General features: G+C 37.2%; 1 protein-coding gene across 11 annotated transcripts in view; it reads right to left on the bottom strand.

Moving 5' to 3' along the window:
- The window catches only part of DDAH1 (dimethylarginine dimethylaminohydrolase 1), a 241,762-nt gene that overhangs the window by 75,378 nt on the left and 140,372 nt on the right, over positions 1 to 26,012 (bottom strand). The gene's annotated exons all lie outside the window — the stretch shown is intronic.

The raw sequence follows: 26,012 nt of genomic DNA, 5'->3' as shown, positions 1-26,012 counted from the left end.
TGAGCCATAGAGCAAATAATAACACTAACTGCAACTCCAGACAGAAAAAAATAGAAGTTAATTTTCCAGACTCTTGTGGGAATACAGAACATGTCTGCTGAAACTGAATCCAAGAGTTCAATGATATTGTAGACTCAAGTATTTCTTTATATTCCACGTAATGGCTTTTCCGTTCTCAGTGTTTTATAACACACTACTGAGCCATGATTTAGAAAGTGAGGGAAATTCTCCCTCTCCCTCCTTCTCTCTCTCTCTCTCTCAAGTTGAATTGTATGAAAAGTATTTGCAAAGTGAAACTCCAACAGGAAACCACGAGAGTTTTACCCTGTAGTGCTAACTGAATGCCACCCCTGCAATTTAAGTCAGTTTATGCTGGTTTTTTTAATTTTTATTTTGGGGGACCATAATCTCTTTATGCATTAAACCTAAAGTTCTTTCCTTTGGGTTTTATTTTGCTTCATTTTTGCCAGGGAATGTCCAGCTCTACCATTTGCCCTAGGACAGCCTAAGCATTACATCCTCACTCTGTCATTTACCTCTGTTTTATCCTCTCTGGGCAGGGACAGACACGTTCTTTTGTGGATACTGTTCAGCTACATTAGGACTTCTCTTTTTATGTGGGGGCTACCAGATTCTCTATCAGTTCTATACAGCTGCCACTTCATATTATTCTGAGAGCAGAGATGCTAGCAAGTCTCTTCAGTTTAATTCAATGATAGGCCAAATGGGTTCGTTTCCATTTGATCTACAATCAAGCATAACAAAGATTACCTAAAAGAAATAGGGTTAAAACTGTATCTAAGACTACAGAGGGAAAACACTCAAACACCTGAGGAAAAGATACTGTTTTTCCCTGACATTAAAAAAACTTACTGTAAAAATAATGTACTTGGTTCTATAAAGGGTGTATGTCATCAAATTGTTAGTACAGACATTGAGTTATTTCCTCTACACAAACACAGGTGTCAGGAAGTTTAAACACATAAATAGGGTCAGTCTTTATTTTTCTGTAAGCTTGCTTTGAAGTCTTAAAAAGTAATGTTCTGGGTCAACAGAACAGGGCTGGTAGTAGTACTAAGGTACAGTTCATTCCTTACTCTGCATTTGGCTGGGGAAATACTTGGTTTTTGGCTAAAACAAAAGTGCCCTCGATGAAGTCCTGCTTTATAGCAGTGAATAGTAAACTGGAGATGGCATGTTGGAATAGAGGTCTTGAAAGAAGGTGGGGTCCACAAAAAGAGGACCTCATAGAGAGAGGGGAGGCAGGAAGCCACGAATCACAAATGTTTTGTTTCTCTGCAAGAAAGAAGGCCAAGGCGTAAGACTTTTCATGTGCTCTTATCCCAAGCTCCGCAACATGAGATCAATGTTCTCACCCACTCATCTGAATACATCTCTGTTGAAATTAGAAGTAAAACAAATAGTAATATTGCCAACTTAAAACAAACAAGGTTTGGTTGTGAGCATTTAAGAGCATATCAATAACCAGTCCCCAACAGTTCTAGAGAAGCTGAGAGCTGAGTACCCACTATGTGACAAGGCTATGACGTTTCCTCACTTGAATCCTATAACAACCTGTTGTGATGTACTTTGTTATGTTGTTTTACAGATGTGGAAGTGGAAGCCCAAAGAAGGTAACTTGCCCAAAGTCACACCATCTAGAACATGGAGCAGCCAGGATCACAATTCAAGCCTGTCCAACTTCAAAGCCCACATTCTTATCTCCAAAGCTTCATCTTTATGAGAGATTTATGGAATAGCATTTTATCCTGGGAAACTAAAGAACAGACTCAAATCCAATAACTTTAAAAATAGCTTGTTTTTAAGTTAAGATTTGTTATGCTCTATCTCTTTCTCTTTTAAAATCTGTAGTCCAAACATCCTTTTCCTCTCATCATATGAATCACTAACCTTTATGATAAATTATGGGATTCTCAATAATGTGAAATTATCAGAGTCCCAAAAGAACATAAGGAAAACAATTATTATATATTTTAAAACTTGAAATACCAGTAAGGATATATATAAAACATAATAAACTTTATACATTCATAAATAGTAAGTTGAAAAAAACTACATTTTATTTTTATGGTATTTTTAAATTTCTACATTTAAAAACTATTACATCAAAGCTTTAAAATTATAGGCTAAATTAGAAAGAAAGTCTGTATGATTGAGAGAAATGAAAATTAAAGTACATTTAATAAAACCGGAAGAAAACCTTATTCATTTGAAACATAATAATACACACACACACACACACACACACACACACAGACACACATGCACACACACAATTTTTCATTAAAAGAGTTTAGACCTTCCTAGTTGAGTTTTTGTTTTTGGTGTCTGCGTCCACTTTTTAAATATTTCCATTTCCTCCACACACATAGTTCTGAAGAGCTATTAACAGGAAGTTTTCTCCTATTTTTTCCCCAGTAGAAACCCTCCAGCTACACACTGACTTTCTCTTTGCCCCAAATATTAAAGTCCTGGGCAAAGTTTTAATTAGGAAAGAGGAGACATTTACAAATTTAATACATTTTGTTCTTTTTACAGACCATGTAGAATGAAGCAGCCTCAGTATGCTTGAAAAATCTCTTAGCAACTGAGAGCGGGGCCGGCCAACAATGGATGATTCATTGATTTAGCTTGAGTGTGCAGGAATGTCTGCCAAAAGGTCTGCACAAACTCACATTGCTAGACACTATGGTAAAACGTACTCTGACCTCTTTTAAAACTCTATCAGAGCGGAAAGTTAAACTTGCAGCTTTCCAGCAATTCACTGGCATCTGGAAATATGCTTGAATTACAATATCTTGCTTTTAAAACAATCAATGGACTTTCTTAGATTATCATTTTCACCTAATTAGACCACAGCTACTACTAATTAGGGATTTCCAAGGGGATGCCACTGTGTTTTTAAGCACTAGAAATAATGGTTGCCCATTCAATTTAAATCTGAAAGGAGGCTTTTTGAAATCAGAAAACTGAAAGAACTGATTGTTAGTTTTTCCGTAATATTGACCCAAGGATTATGCAAGATTATCTTAAACAATAATTTGCACATTTAAAATTGGTAAACAGTATGCAACAGATACCCAGTGTCTGTCAGTATATGTATATAGGTAGAGATTATACCAGAACATCTTATCTTATGCTTACATAAAATTCAAAAGAGTTAAATTCTTTTGCTTGCATTTGTCATTTGTCTCTTCCAACATCCATTTTAGAAATAGGTATTATTTCTCCTGCTTTAGAGTTAGAAGACAATGCACACGGAATTTAAATTGCTTGCTTGAGTTCATAGCTATGCAAAGGCAGGTCCAGGTTTACAATATGGATTTTTCTAGTTTAAAATTGGGTATCAGATTCATTGCACTACTTCACCAATCACAACTTCAGCCTCAGTAATGAAAATAATTCATGAAATCAAATTCTTTTTTTCTCCCAGTGTTGGAAAAAGTCATGTTTCTCAGTTTCTTTTGCTCTTGACAAACATAAGTACAGAACAAGGAATTTTCTGCTTTGAAAGAGTTTTGCTCTGGCTACTTTATCTTCCTCTTTTTTTTTTTTTTTTTTTTAAGTGTGTATATATTTTGACAGAGAGACAGAGAGAGAGCCAGGAGTGTGGGAGGGGCACAGAGAGGGGGAGAGAGAGAGAGAATCCCAAGCAGGCTCTGCTCTTTCAAGGCAGAGCTCAACACAGGGCTCGATCTCAGGAACCTTGAGATCATGACCTGAGCCTAAATCAAGAGTTGGATGCTTAACTAACTAAGCCACCCAGGGGCCCCCATCCTCCTCCTCCTTTTCCTCCTCTTCTTCCTCTCCTTCTCCCTCTTTCTTGCACTTGTTTTAGGGGAGGGAGGGGAATATTCAAACGTAAAGATTAACCGAAAAATTCACCTCTCCCCTCTACTTCTGGTCTTTCTCTGAGAGGTAACCACTGTTATCAATTTGGAGTATTCTTTTTCATACCGTTATCTGGGTAATAATATATACATATAAAATAAGATCTATAATTTTGATTTGTGATTTCTCTGTTTAATGTATTATCACATTACTCTATAAATTCCTTTTTTAAAAAAACACTTCTTAGAAATGTTTCCATATTTGTACATCTACTTCATTTTAAAAATGGCTAAAGAGTATCTCATAATATGTACCTTCCTTTCTGATTGTGCTAATTACACACATCCACTAAAAATGTAGCTGTTCTTCCAGCATAGGCTAGATGGACAAACAGAATGAAACAGAAATATATGAAAAAGTACAAATGAGTGAGGATATTTAGTTTAATTTTTTACTCAATTCATTGATGATAAGTCTATATATCTGACAGCAGCAGAAACAATGAGTGGGGTTACTACACTGAACAATTTGGACCAAATAGTAAAAACTGAGTAGTAAAGTGGAAAGGATGGGGATCTTGGAAGAAAGGGGTCTTGTCTACTCTGGGATCACACAACAGGTACAGAGAGCTTTATGGGGCAAAATCCAATAAAACACACATGATTCCTGCTCTCACAGAGCTAATAACCTAACTCTAAATACCTTCCAACTTTGGGGCGCCTGGGTGGCTCAGTCGGTTAAGTAGCCGACTTCGGCGCAGGTCATGATCTTGCGGTCCGTGAGTTTGAGCCCCGCGTTGGGCTCTGAGCTGACAGCTCGGAGCCTGGAGTCTGTTTCAGATTCTGTGTTTCCCTCTCTCTGACCCTCCCCTGTTCATGCTCTGTCTCTCCCTGTCTCAAAAATAAATAAAACGTTAAAAAAAAATTAAAAAATAAAAAATAAATACCTTCCAACTTCATCTCCTGTTCTACATTCCCATGGTCACTGTGAGTCCAGAATCACAACATGTCTGGCATCAACTACTGTAGGAGCCCTAAGTGGTTTCCCTGAGTCTGGTGTTTTGAACTTCTAATCTACACGGAGATATCCCCAAACATCAAGATCTGATACATCATTGCCCTAATAAAACACCTTCTTCATTATTTCCCATTAAACTATAATACTGGATGAAACACAACCATTTCAACTTGGCATTCATAGTGTAACCTCCCAGTGTTTCTCCTGTCACTTAAGTTTCTAGTCACATCAAACTTCCCTACTGGTCTGCAGAGATCCTCTGTCACACCTCTATGCTTTTTCACATACTGCCTACAATATCTTTCACCTTTCTCCATCTGGAACTCCCAACTCCTCATTCTAGACCCAGCTCAAACACTGCACCTTTTGTGAAGGGCTACTTAACTCCACAGCAGGTATTTCGCTCTGTGCTCCCAGAGCAGTTTGCATTCACCGCTATGATGGCATTTCATGCTGTAACAGCATTACTGAAATACATAGATGAGCTTTCAACTTTGTGTATAGCAAATGCTACTTATTGGTTAAAACCAATTTTGAGGGCCATATGCTAAAGTTTTTACCAAAACCCAAGCTATTGGTCAAAACTCATAGCTTCACTAGTCTTCGCTCCCTACTTGAAATGTTGTACTAAAAGTTAACTAGGCCATTTCAGTGCCTATTTAATCATAACAATTCTCTTTATGTGTATACCAGGAGAGATTACGAAAAGATAGATCTGAAAAAATTTCCTCAAAATTAATGTTAATCTCCTTTTCAGAAAAGGGAAAGTGAGATTATATGAGTATTTTTAGGTTTAGGTGAATATGATTCAGTTTAGAAGGCACAAGTTGAATTCATTTTAAAAGATAATTTTGCAGTGGTAGGCATGGCTTAGTCCCAAGGATATTCTGATTGTCGATTTTACTTAATCTCATAAATAATTAAGTCTTTGCTTCTCTGATGGAACACTGAAGCAAGTAAACCAATGAGAAATATCCCCTTGCTTCTGGTATAACAACCTTTGGAAATATGGACCAAAACAAGGAGCAGACACTCTGATGTGTGAGGGAGATATTATAACAGTGTGGAGTCACCACCAAAGTGGGGTTAGGCTGTTGTAGATATCGCCTATGGGGCTGAAATGATGTCGTGAGATCCAACTCTATCTAACTATATTTTTCATAGGTCGTCTGACTAAGTGTGTCTGGTCAGGACCTCGACCAGCCAGTCTTGGTCTAGCCCACAAGTTATTACAACATCACAAAAACCACTGTAGTGCATGTAAAAATATTCAGACACCATTATCCATGAAACAGACCAATAGCAGTTTGACAGAGAGGAGGAGTCTAAGAGACAGCAGTAAACTGTTATAAATTATCTGAATTAAATTTTCACATGGTTTTTTTAGAATAGAATTATTGCTTCAAGAAAGGTAGGCTGGAGTTTTTGTTGTTGTTTTGGCATGGTTTTATAAATAGTTAACCTTCACAAAGTAGAGGAGCTGGAACAAAGAATTATGAATTAAACATTTGGCACAATTGCAATAAGTAGCTTAGAATTAAGATTTTAAAAACAAACTACAAGTATTGAGGTCAAATAAGACAAAGAAAAGACTTCACACCACTGGAAGAGCCATTAGAAAGGTAATGGACCTGCCTTAAGTAAAATGCTCCTTTGCCTGACAAAGTAAATGCGGACCTTGATTGGGGGTGGGGGGAGGGCAGGGATTGATGCAGTGTTGATTATCACATCGTGCTATCACTGTGTCTTTCATTTCAGCATCCCAGCCTTTAGCAAAATGGCTGCTCAGTGTACATCTGTCTAGATCCAGATGCCAAGACAGCAGACAATTAATTCTATTGGGCCCTAAATATAAAGACTGTGAAAGAGACATCTGTAGCTCCTGATAGCTGCCATGATGACAACTGCTGAGCCATTTGAGGGTAAATGCTGTGTTTCACTCTCATTTTGAGGCTCCCCATGGAGATTGCTGCCGAAGATTCCTTAGAAGTATTCTGGTCCTGCTGGCTTCTGCTCTGAAAGGGAGGAATCTTAAGAAATCAGAGAAAGATCAGCTGACACCTCTGCCCTTAGCCCTGCAGAAGCCAATCAATAGCTGGAAAAGGAATTAGAAAGGGATGAAAGCAGAACTTCTACCCCACCCAGGCCTGGAGGAATGTTCTACACTGATAGCATCAGGACTTCCTCCTAAATGATCAAGCCAATGTAGAATGTACTTGTGGGATTTAGGAGAGAAAGGCATTGGACTGATTTTTTAATTCCTACTTGTACCAAATTCCAGGTGTAGTGCCAGTGGTATGAAACAGAATGAATATATATATATATATATGTGTGTATATATATATATATATATATGTATATATATATATGTGTGTGTGTATATATATATATGTATATATATACACACACATATATATATATACACACACATATATATATATATATATTTTTTTAATTAATTTGAAACATTTTGTTTTAGGGCCCAGGACAATCTCTCATTTATTATAGATTGTCTTTATAATTCTACTCTATCTGATGATAACAATTTATTGAGTGTGGAGTCTACTATACTATGCTAGATGCTCTAATGCTATTTGTTAAATGATTTGAATGCAAAGATCATCAGTCTGCTGTTGGAACACAATTAAGAGATGTAGCTCAAACATCTCCTTTTGGTTCTCTCCTAAACTCCCCTCCCCACCTTCGTCAGGTTCCAGCCGCTATTGATGATCCCTCTGCCTTCGGCTGGAGGGAGATAAGATGAATGGAGAGGACTTTTTCTCCATTCTTGGGTTGGTTCCCTAGGGAATGATGAAGCAAGCCTCTTAAGAAGAACACAAATAGTGAATATGTATAAAATAATTGGAGGAAAGGTGACTTTGTTAATATATTCTGAAATATATAGCTGGAGTAAGATGTAAAATAAGTTCATCACTGTGAATGCTTTGGTGGGAAAATAAAATTAAAGAAGTTTTGAGAAACCCATATGACATTACCTAATGGAATGAATCCACATACCACCTTGCTACATGACTATTACCATTATTGAGCTACAATTATTTTTTTAGGATCAAGGAAATTTAGAGCCTTTTAAACAACTGAGCTGAATCTCTGATAACCAGGAAGTAAAGGAAATTTACTTATAATTTTACCATATACGGATACTGAACCTCAGTCCTGTGAACCTGTGCCTTTGCACATATTTTTTGCAGCTGCTGATATACTTCAGAGCCAAAGCTGAGCTTTGAAAGTTTGGATTCCTGTGTGTTGTGATAATCAGCTGGGGTTTGGAAATGCCTTCAAAAATCTAATGCTCTGGCACTTTAACAAGGCTTCTGAAAAAACAATTTAACATCTGGAATCAAGTATTTTGTGGAAGTCCAAGACCAACAGAGCAAAGAACATTTCTTTCAGTAACAGTTAAAATGTGGCACTTCCTTCTTCTTCATCAAATAAATGGGTTTATTTTATAAAGATTCTGAGGTGGTTTATAATAAGAAAAGTATGGAATAGAAGCAAGGTGTAGAAAATTGGATGCTGTAGATATTTATCAATGGAAGTTTCCTCTGCATATGCTTCTATATTCTTTCACATCATTTTCTCTTCCAAAACTCAATTCTGAAAAAGAAACAAACTACTAAAGTAAAGCCTCCTTCATTTAGCCTTCCTAAGAGACTCTGAGTAAGGATAACTAGAGAATCTAGAGAGTTCACCTTTCACCTTTTCCTACATGCTTCAGAAAAAGGCAAAGACAATGACTGATGGTGTATTTCTTTCTTTCTTTTTTTTAATGTTTATTTATTTTGAGAGAAAGAGCGTGCCCACACACAGGGGAGGGACAGAGAGAGAGGGAGAAAATCCCAAGCAGGCTCCTTGCTATCAGCCTAGAGCCCGACATGGCACTCAATCCCACAAACCGTGAGATCATGACCTGAGCCGAAATCAAGAGTCTGATTGCTTAACTGACTGAGCCACACAGGAGCCCCAGAGCACATGTATTTCTTAAGTCTCTGGACAGCCAGGTAACTTGGATCAAATGCAAAAAAAATTTCTACCGAACATTCACTAATTTTCTACAGAGTTTTGGATATTGTTTAAAAACTATATTGAAATATATTCTCCCCCAAAATGTGTTCCCTACTAATATAATAATAGATGACATCTACTGAGTGCTTCACATGTGTCATGTACTGTGCATTTAACTTCCAAAATAGTTACAGTAGACCCTTGAATAATGTGAGGGTTAGGGGTACTGACCCACTGTGCAATTGAAAATCTGTGCATAACATTTGACTCCCCTAAAACTTAACTACTAATTGCTTACTGTTGACCAGAAGCCTTACCAACGATCTAAACAGTTGATTAACACATATTTTGTATATTATATGTATTATATACTGTATTCTTACAATAAGGTAAGCAAGAGAACAAAAAATGTTATTAAGAAAATCATAAGGAAAGTACATTTACAGTACCATACTGTAAATAATCCATGTATAAGTGGACACATACAGTTCAAACTCATGTTGTTCAAGGATCAACTGTATTATCTTTTTTTAAATGGTAAGTAATGCATACAGTGATATAGTGGAACTGGCACAGAGAAAGACAAATAGAACAGTGACCTACACATATATATAAAGACATGACTCATAACAAAGAGGACATTGTAGATTAGTAGGTAAAGGAGAGACCACTCATTAATAATGTCACAATGTGTTAGTTCTCCATATGGGGAAAAAAATAGAAAGAAACTGGATCCCTTCCTCATATAATGTATAAGAATACATCTCAAATAGTAGGAAAGTCTTAAATTTGAAAGGCAAAACTCTAAAGTTTTAAAAAACAATATAAGGAAAAAGGATCTGATTATATTAAAGTTAAGAGCTTTTGTTCATCAAAAAATACCATAGAGTAAAAAGGCAAGCCATAAACTTGGAAGCAATATTTGCAAAACATGTATCCAACAAAGGATGTTTCCACAGCATATGAAGAATTCTTTTGAAAAAAGAAAACAACACAAATGAAAATATGGGCAATCAATAGGTACAGAAATTTTGAAGAAGTAGGAGACACTAACAGTGCCCGGCACATGAGAGGTACTCGAACAGAATGAATGAAAACACAAATAGCCCATAATCATATGAAAAGATATCCAATCTCACTGGTGATCAGGGAAATAAAAATGCAAATCACAGTGGGATACCATTTCTTACTCATTACACTAGAAAAAATGAAAATCAAATAATATCACATGTTGGAGGACATGTAATGCAATAAGCGCTTTCATCCATTGCTTGTAGGAACATAAATAGGAATGATTACTTTGGGAAACATTTTGGCAGTACTTAGTATAGCTGGAAATATATATACCTTACAATCCACCTCTACAGCTAGGTATCAATATGAGAGAATCTCTTGCACATGTGGCCTGGAAGGCATGTTTAAGACTACTAACTGCAGGATTGCTCATTACAATAGCAAGAAACTAGAAACAGCTCAAATGTAAATCAGCAGTAAAATGGATACATTTGATATATTCATATACTGGAATACAGCACACAGTAGTGTTAAGCAAAAGAAGTCACACTAAAAATACAGAGTTGTGATTCTCTTTGTGTAAAGTTCAAAAAGGACAAAAGTAAACACTATATTGTTTTGAAGGAAAATACACAGGTGATTAAATTATAAAGAAAAACAAGGGAATGGGCTAACATAAAATCCAGATGAGGAGTTACCTCTGTTGGGAGGACTGTGATTGAGGAGGGGTATCCAGGGGCCTTTTAAGTTTTGATTTCTTTTTTTTTTTAATGTTTATTTATTTATTTTGAGAGAGAGCAGGGAAGCAGCGAGTAGAGAGAGAGGAAGAGAGAATCCCAAGCAGGCTCCACACTGTTCGTGCAGAGCTTGATGTGGGGCTCGATCTCACAAACCCGTGAGATCATGACCCAAGCTTAAATCAAGAGTCAGACACTTAGCTGACTGAGCCACCAGGCACCACAACTTGTTTTGTTTTTTAAGTAAACTCTATGCCCGACAGAAACTTCAAACTCATAACCCTGAGATCAAGAGTTGCATGCTCTACTGACAGAGCCAGGCTGGTGCCCCTAAACTGCTGTTTTTAACTCTCATTTTTTCAAGAGCTTTCACTGGGTAGTGTTCCTACATGTAACACCATGCTAGATAACATTGGATTTTATTTTATTGTCAGGAAGACAATTTTTATGGATGAAATCTACCAACTGAGAAATGATCAAATTACCAGGTGAGAAAATCTGATTTTAGCGTATGAACTGTCTTTAGTTGGGAGATGAAATCTGAGGCATCTGTAGCCAAGCTGGCTGGGCTGGAAGGCTGTGTGGAGCACAGCGTGCAGCCAAGAGCTGGCTCCAGCCAAGGACAGCTGCCTTCTCGCAGGGATGGGTCAGACCTCTGCTGGGTGAGGGGGAGGAGAGGAGAGGAAGGGGACTGGGAGCCAGGCCTGTGGTCAAGAGCCCCATTCACAGAGAGGCAAGTGGGCTCACTCTGCTTGTGTTCTAGGAATTTTGGTCCCCATCCCTACATCATGCCAGTCTGAGTCTCAACATTACCACCTCAGACACTCCAAATGTAGACAGTCCCTCCTCCTCAGGACAGGGCTCCTGATCACTTTTACAATTTCATTGACTGAGGAGCACAATCATATTTTCTGAGAGTTTCAGCCAACAGGGACCTTTGAAGAAAACCAAGGTTAGACTGTGAATCCTATCTTGTTCTAGGGAGATCTTACAGCCCTAAAAATGTTCCTCTTTATCAACCTTCATATACATAACACTTCCAGTAATCAATAGAATTATCCAGCGGTGCCTGGGTGGCTCAGTCGGTTAAGCATCTGATTTTGGCTCAGGTCATGATCTCACGGTTCATGAGTTCGAGCCCCACGTCAGGCTCTGTGCTGACAGCTTGGAGCTTGGAGCCTGCTTTGAATTCTGTGTCTCCCTCTCTGTTACTCCCTTACTCACACATTCTCTGTCTCTCAAATATAAATAAAGGTTAAAAAAATTTTTTTAAATAGAATTACCCAGCACAAAAAGAAGAAAACAATCTCTGTTACCTATATTACCAAATGGCAGCTACTTAACTTATTTGTGCGATAGAAACCATATCCCTCATGAACTGAAGAGCAAATTTAGGAAATCAACTGCAATGCGTTGAAAATAATTGCAAAATACTCCAATTTGAAAACTAAAACTAGAAAAAAAAATCATGCCAAACTGAGATTCTTTAAAAGATGGTCTTAAACAATGTCTTAGACATTTACCTGTTAAGTACATTTATGCACCACATACCATTCTACTAATGATGGCAAATAATGGTTGCTTTGCGGAAAGACTGTAGGAAACGGTGGCAGAAGATAAGCTTTCAAAGAGTTTGATTAGGATGAGCATAATGACCAAATCTACAGAACTCTTTGAAAACACTGGTGTAAGAGGCTGAGACAGCAGCTTCACCTCTTTGAACCTCATTTGTTATTAAGCTTGCTGCTGCTGCAGGCAGATAAGACCCAAGACCAAACACAAAAACACACATTTGATTTAGCAAGAGGCTTATCTCAGCAACAGGACCTACTCTGTTAAAAAAAGTTGGCCCAAGTCAAGTATTTTTGCCTTTTTGCCCTAACAGTTCAAGGTCTCCCTTCAGTGTGGAAAAAAGTAAAAACATGAAAGGTCAATTTTTCTTCTGTCCCATTAACAGGACCAATAAACCTCAGTAAAATAAGAAATGTATGAAGTTCTTTAAAAAAATAAATTTCTTTTTATATGGTTTGCATTACATAATTTGGTTTATAATTTACAAGAAAGTAAATGAAAGATCATTGGTTTCGAATGGGGGAACTTGATGCTATAAAATCTGGTGGAACACAACTTATGGACTAAATGCCAGGGGAAGGCCTCACATTTCATAGGGATTGAATATTTCATTTGCATATCTCAGTTAAATGCCCGAGTTTCAGAGTAGTCAACAACAATTTTTATATTTCAGGTTCTCAGTGAAGCAGGCTAGAAAATGTAGCATTTCTTCGGATGTTGGAAAAGCCCTTCTCTATTCAAAAATGCTTCTGCTGCCACTTTCAACACAATTCCTACTACATTCCCTGGGCTTTCCTGGCCCACTTGGGTTGATTCCTGGTTCAGGAGGTTGAAGCACCAGGATCGTCATGTCTGCCATGCTGTGCTTCCTACCCCATAACCAAGCTCAGAAGTGGGTCAAAGTGTGGAGTATAGATCATAGGCCAGGACAGGAGAAGCCAACCAGATCTACCCAAGTTGGCTACGTCTTCCCTGTCTGCTCACATTTAGTTGGGTTGATGCCTGCTTAAACAAGAGGGAAAGTGCCTTCCCTACCTCCGTGTGAAAAAGGTTGGTCACTGATCCAGTCCAACCTTCCCCTTCTGAGGAAACCAGTGGGACAGGATCTATAATCAATGGAGGGAAAGTTTCACTGGGAACACATAAGTTGACACATGGCAAACATGATAAGTTTTCTTAGGAAAAAAACCGTTGAAGTTGCAGCCTAGCACAACTCCAGGGGAAACCATTCGCACTGAATTTTATATGAATGGTGTTTCTTGGAGTTGTGCAATGTAGTGACCCTGAGGACAGCCGCAACAGCAAGAAAGTCTTGGAAACATTAAAAAAAACAGAAACAAAAAAAACCCCACAAACTTTGTTTTTAGTTCAATTTTAGATTTACAGAAAAAACTGTGAAGCTAATACAGATATTTCCCATATATCCCTGCGACCATCTTACATTAGCATGGCACATTTGTTACCGTATATTGGTACACTGTTAATGAACCAATACTGGCAGAGTTTTAATTATTAAAATCCATACTTTTCTGTTTCAGGATCCCAACCAGGACACCACATTGTATTTAGTCACCCTGTCTTCCTAGGCTCCTCTTGGCCATGACAATTTTTTAGACTTTCCTTATTTTTGATGACCTTTGTGTTTTTGAAGAGGGCTGGTCAGGTATTTTGTAGAATGTCCCTCAACTTGGATTTGTCCGATGTTTTTATCATGATTAGACTGGGTTTATGGGTCTGGGGGAGCAGGACTGCTGAGGCAAAGTGCTACATTTTATCAAGTGTACATACTATCAGCATGACTTATCACTGTTGGTATTGACCTTGATCATTTGGCTCAGTGTTTGTCAGGCCTCTCCCTGGTGAAGTTACTTTCTCCCCATTCTTTGGAAGACAGTCAGTTTGTACAGTCACACTTAAGGTATGGGGAGTTTTGCTCTATCTCCTTGAAGGCAGAGTATCTACATAAATTATTTGGAATTCTTCTGCATGGGAGATTTGTCTTTTCTCCCACAAGTATTTATTCAATCATTTATTTATATCAGTGCAGACTCAAGGATATTTATTTTATACTTTGGGTTATAATCCCATAGTGTTTTATTTACTTTGTTGCTCAAATTGCTCCATCTTTAGCCATTGAGAGCTCTTTCAACTGCTTTCTGTATCCTTTTGACACACTCTATCATTGTGTGCATTTTTTTTAATGTTTATTTTTGAGAGAGGGTGTGCCCATATGTAACACACACACTTGCATACGCGTGCAGGGGCGGGGCAGAGAGAGAAGGAGACAGAGAATCTGAAGCGGGCTCTGCATTGACAGCAGACAGCCAGGCCCAGGCTCAAACCCATGAACTGGGAGATCATAATCTGGGCTGAAGTGGGATGCTTTATGGACTGAGCCACCCAGGCATCCCCACTGTGCATTTTTATTTTTTATTTATTAAAAAAAAAAACTTTTTTTGATGTTTATTCATTTTGGAGAGAGAGACAGAGCATTAACAGGGGAGAGAGGGAAACACAGAATCTGAAGCAGGCTCCAGGCTCTGAGCTGTCAGCACAAAGCCTGACTCCGGGCTCAAACTCATGAACCATGAGATCATGACCTGAGCTGAAGTTGGATGCTTAACCAACTGAGCCACCCAAGCATCCCTCCATGTGTGCATTTTTAAAAGTACTTCCTTACTTTCTTGCACTATAAGATGCTCCAGATTCATCTTGTATATTTCCTGATCTAGTGCTAAAATCAGATATTTCTCCAAAGAGTCCTGGTTCCTTTTATAGGAGAACAGTATAAGAAACCAAGATCTGGGTGCTAAGTATGCTTGTTACTGCTGGAGTGTTGTTATTTCCAGACCCTTTCAGCTGAGGAGCAAAAAATATATTTGCATATATTAGCTCTTGTATATACACATATCTATAAATATTTCTATATGTAACCATCTGTATTTATATTATGCTAAACATGAATTCATACTGATGTCTCCAACTCTGATCTATTACCATAGAGATCATTCTAGCTTTTCTTGTTTACCAGTAAACTCTCACTCCAACAATGAGAAACCCAGCTTCTACCAACTGCCATCCATTTACTTATTGCTCAGTTCCAGTACAGAAATATCAGAATTGTTAACCTGCATCTTCAAGGGAAACAATTTTGTCCACTATGGTTCAGTGTCTATGTACTGTTTCCTTTGCCTTTTTTTTTTTTTTAACGTTTATTTATTTTTGAGACAGAGAGAGACAGAGCATGAACAGGGGAGGGTCAGAGAGAGGGAGACATAGAATCTGAAACAGGCTCCAGGCTCTGAGCTGTCAGCACAGAGCCTGACGCAGAGCTTGAACCCATGGACTGTGAGATCATGACCTGAACCGAAGTCAGACGCTCAACCGACTGAGCCACCCAGGCGTCCCTGCTTTGCTTTTAATCTTACAGATTCCACACATTTCCAAAATTACATAGGTCAGCAGCTCTCCCCCCCCCAACCCCAACTCCTTCAGTGAGGTTGTTTCATAACTTATAATGGTTAGATTTTTTGTTTGTTTGTTTTAATCATACTGTTTTCCATCCTGGGACTCCCAATCTCCTAAATGATTTTTTTAAGTTTGCATACATTCAGGTTTACTCTTTGTGTTGCAACGTTCTATGGGTTTTGACAAATGCATAGTGTATGTGTCCATAATTATAGTGTCATACAGAAGGGTTTCACTGCCCCATAAAATTGTCCTGTGCTTCATGTATTCAACCCTCCTCCTCTCTCCTGGAATTTCTGGCAACCACATCTTTTCACTGTCATGGCTTTACCTTTTCCAGAATGTCAAATAATTGGAATAATACAGCAGGTAGTCCTTTCACACCAGCTTCTTTCATTTACCAGTATGTATTCAAGATTCATCCAAGGCTTTTTATGGCTTGATAGTTCATGTCTCCATATTGAGGACTAACATTCCTTTATATGAATATATCATAAAAAGGCCCTAATAAGGACATATTGGTATCTTCTTTGGAGTTATTGTGAATAAAGCTGCTATAAACATTTACATACAGGTTTTTGTGTGGACATAAGTTTTCAAGCCAGTTGGGTAAATACCCAGGCCATTACTGCTGGATTATATGGTAAAATTATGTTTAACTTTGAAAGAAACTGCCAAAATGGCTGTGCTATTTTACACTCCTATTAGCAACAAATAAATGTTCCTGTTGTTCTATATCCTTGCCAGTAATTGGCACTGTCAGTGTTTTGGAGTTTAGCCATTTTAGTAGGTAGGTAGTGGTATCTCGTCTTAATTTGTATTTCCTAATGACAAATAATATTAATCATCTTTTCATATGTTTATTTGCCATCTGTATATCTTCTTTGGTAAGGAGTCTTTTCAGACCTTTTGCCCACTTTTTAGCTGGGTTGTCAGTTTTCTTATTGTTGAGTTTTAAGAGTTCTTTGTATGTTTTGGACACAATTTCTTTACTGGACATGTTTTGCAAGTATTTTCTCCCATCTGTGGCTTATTCTTCATTCTCTTAACAGTTTCCTTCACAAAGCACAAGTTTTTAATTTTAATAAAGTGTATTTATCCCATTTTTCTTTCATGAATCATGCTTGTGGTGTTGTACTTAAAAATTTGTTGCCAAACTGAAGTCACTTATGTTTTTTCCTATATTTTCTTCAAGAAGTTTTATAGTTTTACATTCTACATTTTGAGTTATTATTTATGAAAAATGTAAGGTCTATGTCTAGGTTCAGTTTTTGCTTGTGGACATCCAACTGTTCCCATCCTGTTTATTGAAAAATTATCCTTTCTCTATTGAATAGTGCTATGTACTGAATTGCATATCCCTAAAATTCATACATTGAAGCTCTAACTCTCAATGTGGTAGCATCTGGAGATGGGGTCTTTATGCGGGTTTAATGAGATTATTGGGGGATAACATTGTCATGATGGGATTAGTGCTCTTACAAGAAGAGATACCAGAGACCTTGCACTCTCTCTCTCTCCACACACATTCTGAGGAAAGGCTGTGTGAGCACAGTTCACCAGAACTGAACCAATGCTGGCACCCTGACTTACAGTTCTAGAACTGTGAGAAAATAGACATCTGTTGTTTAAGCCACCAAATCTATGGTATTTGTCATGGCGACCCACTAAGACAAATAACTTTTGTTCTTTTGTCAAAGATCAGTTGACTATAATTGTGTGGGTCTATTTCTAGGCTTCCTACTGGGTTCTATTATCTATTATCTATTATCTATAGTAAGTCTGGAAATCAGGTATTGTGAGTCCTCCAACTTTGTTCTTCTTATTCAGTATTGTGTTGGTTATTCTAGGTTTCTTGCCTTTCCATACATTCTTTAGAATCAGTTTGTTGATATCTATAAAATAGTTTGCTGGGATTTTGATTGGGATGCATCAAATATTTAGGTAGATTAGAGAATAATTAATATCTTAATAATATTGAATCTTCCAATCCATGGACATGGAATCATTCACTTAGGTCTTTTTTCACTTTTTTATTCAGAATTTTGTAGTTTTCCACATATAGATCCTATAGATATTTTGTTAGATTTATATGTAGGTTTTCCTTCCTTCCTTCCTTCCTTCCTTCCTTCCTTCCTTCCTTCCTTTCATTTTTCTTTCTTTTTTTTTTTGCTATTGTAAATTTTTTGTTTTACTTCAAATTCAAATTGTTCATTGCTGGCATATAGGCAAGCAATTAACTTTTGTGCATTAACATTGTGCCCAAGACTATGCTATACTTTATTGGTTCTAGGAGTTTTGTTTTTATTTTTTGGTTTCTTTGGGATTTTCCTCCCTAGATAATAATAATTATATCATCTGCAAACATAACACTGTTATTTCTTTCTTCTCAATCTGTATATCTTTTATCTCTTTGTCTTACTGCACTAGCTAGAACTTTCAGTATAATGATGAATAGCAGAGCTGAGAAAGAACATCTTTGCCTTTTTCTTGATCTTAGGGGAAAAAAATGTAGGCTATTACCATTAAGTTTGTTTTGTTTTGTAGATGTTCTTTATTAAGTTCAGGAAGTTGCTTTCTATTCCTAGTTTTTCAGAGCTTTTATCATGAATGAGTGTTGGATTTTGTCAAATGCTTTTTCTCCATGTATTGATATGATCATATGATTTTCTTTCTTCAACTTGTTCATGTGGTAGATTACACTGAGTGATTTTTTTTAATGTTTATTTATTTTTGAGAGAGAGAGAGAGCGAGCAAGTGAGTAAGCCGGGGAGGGGCAGAGAGGGAGACAGAATCTGAAGCAGGCTCCAGGCTCTGAGCTATCAGCACAGGGCCCAATGTGGGGCTTGAACCCATGAACTGTGTGATCATGACCTGAGCCAAAGCTGGACGCTTAACCAACTGAGCCACCCAGATGCCCGAATATACCGAGTGATTTTCAAATACTGAATCATCCTTGCATACCTGAAATAAATGCCACTTGGTCATGCTGTATAATTCTTTTTCTACATTGTTGGATTCAATTTGCTAATATTTTGTTGAGAATTTTTATATCTATGTTCATGAGATATATTGGCCTATAGAGTTCCCTTTTTGTAATGACTTTACCTGGTTTTGGTATTAAGGTAATGGTGACCTCATAAAATGAGTTGTAAAGTGTTTCTTCTGCTTCTATTTTCTAGAAGAGATTATGGAGAATTGGTGTCATTTTTTCCTTAAATGTTGAGTAGAAGAGAATTCACCAATTAAACTAACTGGGGCTGGTACTGTGCTTTTATTTTGTTTTGTTTTCTGAATGTCTACTTATTTATTTATTTAGAGAGGGAGGGGCAGAGAGAGAGAGAGAGAGAGAGAGAGAGAGAGAGGGAGAGAGAGAATCCCAAACAGGCTCCACATTCAGCACAGAGCCCAAAGCGGGGCTTAATCCCATGATCTTGGGATCATGCCCTAAACTGAAATCAAGAGACTGATGCTCAACCAACTAAGCCACCCAGGCATCCCTTATTTTGTTTTTGAAGGTTAATAATCACACTGGGATCAAGATGGAAAAGAGACTATGAGACTAATGAGACTAGGGTATAGTATGTATGATGCAAACTGATACACCCATGTCTTACTCCGCACATGTGAACTAAAGTGATATCTGTCAACACATAATATAGCTATAAGTACAGAAAAGAAGCTCTATATATATGCAGATATCTAGCGAACATAATTTTTATTTATTTATTTTTTTTATCATGACTCACAAATATAAAGTGAACATGTGCTAAATACTGTACTTAACTCATTTTTAAAAAATGTGCATTTATTTATTTTGAGAGAGAGAGAGAAAGAGGGGGGGGGGGAGGGACAGAAAGAGAGGGAGACAGAATCCCAAGCAGGCTCCTCACTGGCAGCTCAGAGTTCAATGTGGGGCTTGAACCCATGATCCGTGGGATCATGACCTGAGGTGAAATTCAGAGTTGGAAACTTAACCAAAGGAGCCACGAGGCGCCTCTTGAATAATTTTTTAAAACTCCACTTGTTTTTCTTTCTTTCTTTGGCCAGAATCTCCATTTTTTCAAATATAAAATGAGTACCATTATCTCTCTCCTCTTTAGTTCACATAGGTATATAATTAGAAAATACCAATTTTTTTGATTTCTTAAAGGACTGAACATAGGCATATACACTATCCCTCTAAAGGAAATTTCTAAGCTCTGATATTAAAAACTTTAAATTTTTCTATATTTTCCAAATTTTCTGCAAGGAATATGTATTAATTAGTGTTATGATTAGAAAACATTGCAAAATAAAGAGAAATCCATCTTTGGCTTTCCTTTCTAGTTTATCAATGTAAAACAAGAAGCAAGTGTAAATACACAATAAATGGGTAAGAATTACATTAGTTATATGCAAACAATAATGAAAATTATCATTCAGTCTATTGTTGCATGCTATTTGTAAGGAAAGAGTATACTTTAAGAGTACACTTTTTTTTACTGAAACATTTACTTATGCTCTGCTAAAAAGCTTTTAACATTTCGATTATGGAAATCACACAATATAATTCTTAAATTAAGCATTTCTTCACAGTTCATTTCCAGGTGAGCTGTCATGTCACATTAACTACTGGGTGAAGTTAGGCATTGCATTTCACACTGCAATTCTTTCACTGTGAAGCCAAAATCTCACATTGGGATTGTATGTTTTACATTTGTACTTTTCAAAGGTAATGTATCACTTCGTGTCTTATTTTCCTTTCTAGATTTTCACAGGTTCATCTCTGCAAGCTGGCAGCCTTCTAGTAATTCAATTTTTCCTAAGTATTTTATTCTAACTAACCTGAACTTGCAATCATACCCATCCCCCACCCACTAACACCCTCCCATTTCAAGCTTCTGTGGCTAGTCACACCATTTCTCAGACATTTATATTTCTATGATGGATAAACCAGAGCTAGACTTTCCCAGTTTGTAATGAGTGCCTCAGGCAACACAAACAAAACATCACACATTTAATTAGAGAATGCATTCTTAAGCAGAAATATCAAAATACTCAGTTAAACAACTGTCTTCCAAGCCTGATCAGTATCAATACTATATAAGGGTTTTATATCAAATCTAGGATTTTACATCAATTAAATGTTTCTTTGCAAAGAACCTAAATCCAAGGATAAGTAAAGTTACTATGATTTTTGAGGTTTAAAACTTCCCCCAAAGCACATACAGTTAGTATAGTTGGTGGGTTGTTTCAATACAAGGATAGCTTGTGGCCTTAAAGAATTCTGGATTAGCTAAATTCAAATCTTGCATCTACCTTGTTTCAGCTGAGTGATCTTAGTCAAGAACAGTTACCCAGTTATTCCAAGCCTCAGTTTCTCTGTTGGAAAAACAGAGACTCGTTCATTCAAATCATTCAGAAACTTTCATTCCTTCAAAAAATATTTACGGGGGTGTCTGGGTGGCTCAGTCAGTTAAGCATCTGATTGCGGCTCGGGTCATGATCTCATGGTTTGTGAGTCTGAGCCTCACATTGGGCTCTGTGCTGTCACTGCACAGCCCACTTCGGATCTTCTGTCCCCCTCTCTCTCTGCCCCTCCCCCGCTCACATGTGCTCTTTCTCTCTGTCAAAATAAATAACCATTAAAAAAATATTTACAGAGTGTCCATTTTGTGTTAGGCACTATTCTAACTGCTGGGGCTATAACAGTGAACAAAACAGATTAAAAGAAATCCTGCCCTACTCAATTCCACGTTATATTTATCACTAGTAGGAATAATTTCAGTACCTCCTTCATAAGATTGTTGTGAGAATTAAATTAGTTAATATATATATAACACTTAGAACAATGTCTGGCACACAGTGAGAGCTCATTAAATGTTAACTGCCATCATCATCATCAGATATTTATTTTTCAAAAAAGTTTGCCTTTTATATTTTTCCATCCCTTGTATCCTTGGAACCCAGGAACAGTAGACTGAAATTAGGATTATATGCAACATCACTGAGCCTCAGTTTCACCTAATTCATTTCATCAAGTTCTGCTAATTTAATACTGGCTATCAGTAAGTTACCTGATATCTTAAAAGTATTGAAAAACATATTTTTCTCTGCACACCCACTTGGGCTAAAATTTTGAAACCTTCTTACTACACCTTATGAATGATCTTAGTTCAAGTTCCTTATCTTACAGCTGAGGCAAACAAGGCTCAGAGAAGTTAGGTAAATTTCTCAGGATCATAGCTAGTTAGTTTCCATTTCACATTTAACCAAAGACAAGTACATGCTACGTTCACACATAAAACAGAATACAGGTCTCCAATTCTTATTTAAACCCTACTTGGTTCTGCAGTGTGTAAAGAGCTTATTGTTCTTGTGGTTCTGGTTTTGTTTTCAGTTTTGTTTCTTTAAATGCAAGAGACAATGGAAAGCAAGTTAGAAAAGAGGGCATTCTATATTATGGCATGTTGGAAAAATCTAATGATTTTCTGAAATTTTTTATGTGAAGCTCCAAACTTCTAGTCATCAAGAAGCCTGCTCAGAACAAACAAGCTAGTTACGGAACTTTGTTTGGGGGTTTTACTCTAATTTATTCCAAGTTCATATGGTAACTTGGATTCAAAGAAGAATTTTACAGCTGTAAGACCTCTATATAGAAATGGCATGTGCAAAATGCTTGTGTCCTGCCAGTCCATGCAGGGCCAGCTCAAAGGGACAGACAGGAATAGTCATCTATCTCCTTACATGATTGTTAAACTGGGTGTGTTTACATGACTGTCTGTTGTCAACTGCTCTTGGAAAACAAACAAATAAACATGGTGGAATACCTTGTTTCTCTCTAAGGATGTTACGGAAGTGAGAGTGAGAAAAAGTGTATGGGATAGAAAAGGTCATAACAGGGGTGGGTCCTCGATATTTGGGCATATTTTTTTTCTTTTTAGTACCCCTCCCACCTCATAAACATTTAAGTATTTCCTAATGAACTGTCCTCCCAAATATCCTAGATGAGGGAGGGGGTAGGAAAGGCTGTCCTTCAGCTGTCATATATCTCCCCCAACACTGAGATCTGAACACGAATGAAAGAACTATAAGCCGAGGTACTGAGGCCCAACCCTTACAGCATTCTTGGCACCAACCCCTATTCCAGTCTTACTGGTTGGGGAAGGTTATAAACTACTTGGCAGTTAGATTTTAACTAGCTGAGTCCTAGCTAACTGCCACTACCTTGTCTACCCATATTAAGAGCCCAAGTAGTTTGTGTCACCCAAGACCCTTTAAGTTATCCATCTGCCTTTCCAGACTTCTTAGAATCAAGGCTCAGGAGAGGGATATTATTGCCTATGCAGATGTTTTCTCAGAGACAAACACTATTCAAGAAGGGTAGGGTTGTTGCCAGGTCTGTGAACGGATATCTGAGAAGGCAGTGGGAATGGTCTGTTCCCCACCAGCTTCCTGCAGCACACTCAAGACAAGTAACCCCAGACAACACAAACAGCCACCAGCTTGCCTGTTTACTCCTGCTTGCCTGGACAGCAAAGAAAACAGTGCTTTATTCAGGATGATCAAGCAAAGGCTCAAGATAGCCAGACTGAGCATCACCAAACAGAGAACTCTTTGAGGGCATGACCTCTCCTCCAGCTCCCATTTCCCTTTCCCCATGGGCTAACACAGTGCATGAAATAAAGCAGACCCTTGGCTAACCTATGCTAAACCAGTGAGAAGGCACCCCATATCCCTCCCAAAGCTAGGATTCTGAGAAACACTGGCACACAGAAATAATGTAAATTCTGTTGGTATAGAGGCTTCTAGATATAGTGAAATCTATTTTATTTTTGTATGGATTATTCATGGCCAATTTTTATTTCCAGTAAATTCTACCCTAACTGGAATGATAAAGGAACACCATATCCCTTAATGGCACAATTGAATTGTATTCAGGAAATGTGGTTATTTTAATATTATTGTAAACCAAATATAATTAAGAATATGAATCTTCCCAGGAAAATATCACATGACACACTCCAGAAGCAAATACAAATGAATTATAGTTTACTTGATGATTTGGTTCACCCATTCAATCTTCTATTAGTTAATTCAAATGTTCAGTATTTAAGGCATCTATAAAAACAACAGAATTTTTCACTTTTCATTCTGGTATTTTAGCATCTTGAAGGTACAATGTGGTGAAAGCAAATTAGGGCCCTGAAATGATCAAGACCTGGGCTGATTCCTACAAACCAAAACCAGTAAAACAAACAATACTCTAGACCTTATAATTCCCCATTCAGTTTTGGCTTAAACTTATTGGTTCAGAGAAGATGACTCCAAACTATGAGATCTACTCTGTGACACTGATATTTATACTGTGTGATACAAATCTATGTAACAAAACTGGTCTGGGGCCAGGATGCCAGACGTGTGTGTGTGTGTGTGTGTGTGTGTGTGTGTGTGTATACAATATTCAATTTTGTTTTTGTTTTTAAGTTCCTGTAGGTGCCACTTAGGGATTTTCATGGAATGGCTAAGGTACCAAGAAGAGGTACAATTAGGAAATAAAACACCAAAGACCTGGCAGGGGACCTGGGCCGACAGAGGAGAAGTGTGGGTTTCAGCTTGGCTGAAGGGACGAAGAGAGGGTTCTTTTTCTTGACCTCTGCATATGAAATCGACCTCCCCTTAATGACTTCAGAAAAATGCATTATTTGGTTGATATTTCTAGAGATTCCTGTCCTTAATGCTAAACAACAAGGATAACTGCAATAATATACATCTCGTATACAGACTGAGAACATAATTAGGATGTTCTACACAAATCTAATTAACATACAGGATTATAAGGAGTTTCGCAGGTATTGTCAATTCAACAACTAGGCAAATAAATAATATACATAAACCTTGTGCCAAATTCTCAAGCTAGAGAAAAAAACAGCAAATTAAAAAAAATCTCATTCTTCTATATTTTATACCATTCTTTGATAAGAATATCATTAAAATCATCCATGTTCTCTCATAAAAACAAGAAAGAAAAGAAAGAAATGAAGAAAGGAGGAGGGAGGAAAGAAAGAAAGAAGCATATCATTCAGAGAGGAAGAAAAGTAAAACTTGTTTTTTCAGATGACATGATCATGTATGTGGAAAGTACACACACAAAAGTGCTAGAATAAGTGAATTTGGCAAGGCTGCATATAAAAGATGCAAGACTGCAGATGCAATTGATCAACTGTATTTCTATATACAGTAGTCTCCCTTATCCATGGGGGTATGTTCCAAGATCCCTAGTGGATGCCTGAAACCTTGAATATACTGAACCCCATATATGTTATGTTTTTTTCCTATACACACATACCTATAATAAAGTTTAATTTATAAATTAGGCACAGTAAGGGACAAGTAATAAATAACAGAATTATAGCAATATATCATAATAAAAGTTATGTGAATGTGGTCTCTGCCTCTCAAAAATCTCAAAATATCCCTCTCCCTCTCAAAATATCTTATACTGTGCTTACTCTTCTTCTTGTGATGATGTGAGATGATAAAATGCCTAGGTGATGAGATGAAGTGAGGTAAATGATGCAGGCAGTATGACATAGTGCTAGTTTACTAATGACCTGATAATATGTCAGAAATGGGATCATCTACTTCTGAACCATGGTTGACTGTTGGGTAACTGAAACCATGCAAAGCAAAACCACAGAAAAGGGGGGGACGATTGTATTGGCAATAAATAACTGGAAAATAAATAAAAAATACCATTTATAATAGAACCCCAAAAAATCAACCAGTTAAGGAGACTATAAAACTACAACATATTGCAGAGAGGCATTAAATAAGACCTAAATATACATTTGGGTCTTCTTTGTATGATTCAATACTGTTAAGATTACATTTCTCCCAAAATTGATGTACAGATTCAATATAATAAACACAATGTATAAACAGTAAATGAGAAAAAAATTGTGAAAAATTTTCAAAGGTACTGAGGCATACGATGCATATAACATAATATTATTCAGAAATAAAAATGAACAACCTACTAATACTGGCAACAGCATAAAGTAATTTCAAAAGGTTATGCTGAGCAAAATAAGCTGATACAAAACCTCCTACCTGGCAATAATTAAGCAGTGCCCTCACCTTTCCCTTGCCAAAGGAATGTCAGAGGAAACCAGCTAAAATAGAAGGTTTAATAAAATCCAGAGTCTCATAATATAATACCTAAAAGGTTCAGGTTTCAATTCAAAATCACCCATCACTCTAAGAACAAGGAAAAACACAATTTTAATTACATTAAACAGATACTCACCACCAACAGATACCAACACTGAGATGGCAGAGATG

This window comes from Panthera pardus, unplaced genomic scaffold (genome assembly GCF_024362965.1).
Source record: "Panthera pardus isolate Hobbes unplaced genomic scaffold, ASM2436296v1 HiC_scaffold_11, whole genome shotgun sequence".
Taxonomy (NCBI): domain Eukaryota; kingdom Metazoa; phylum Chordata; class Mammalia; order Carnivora; family Felidae; genus Panthera; species Panthera pardus.
Note: the sequence above shows the minus strand (reverse complement) of the source record. Positions and strands in the feature narration are given on the sequence as shown.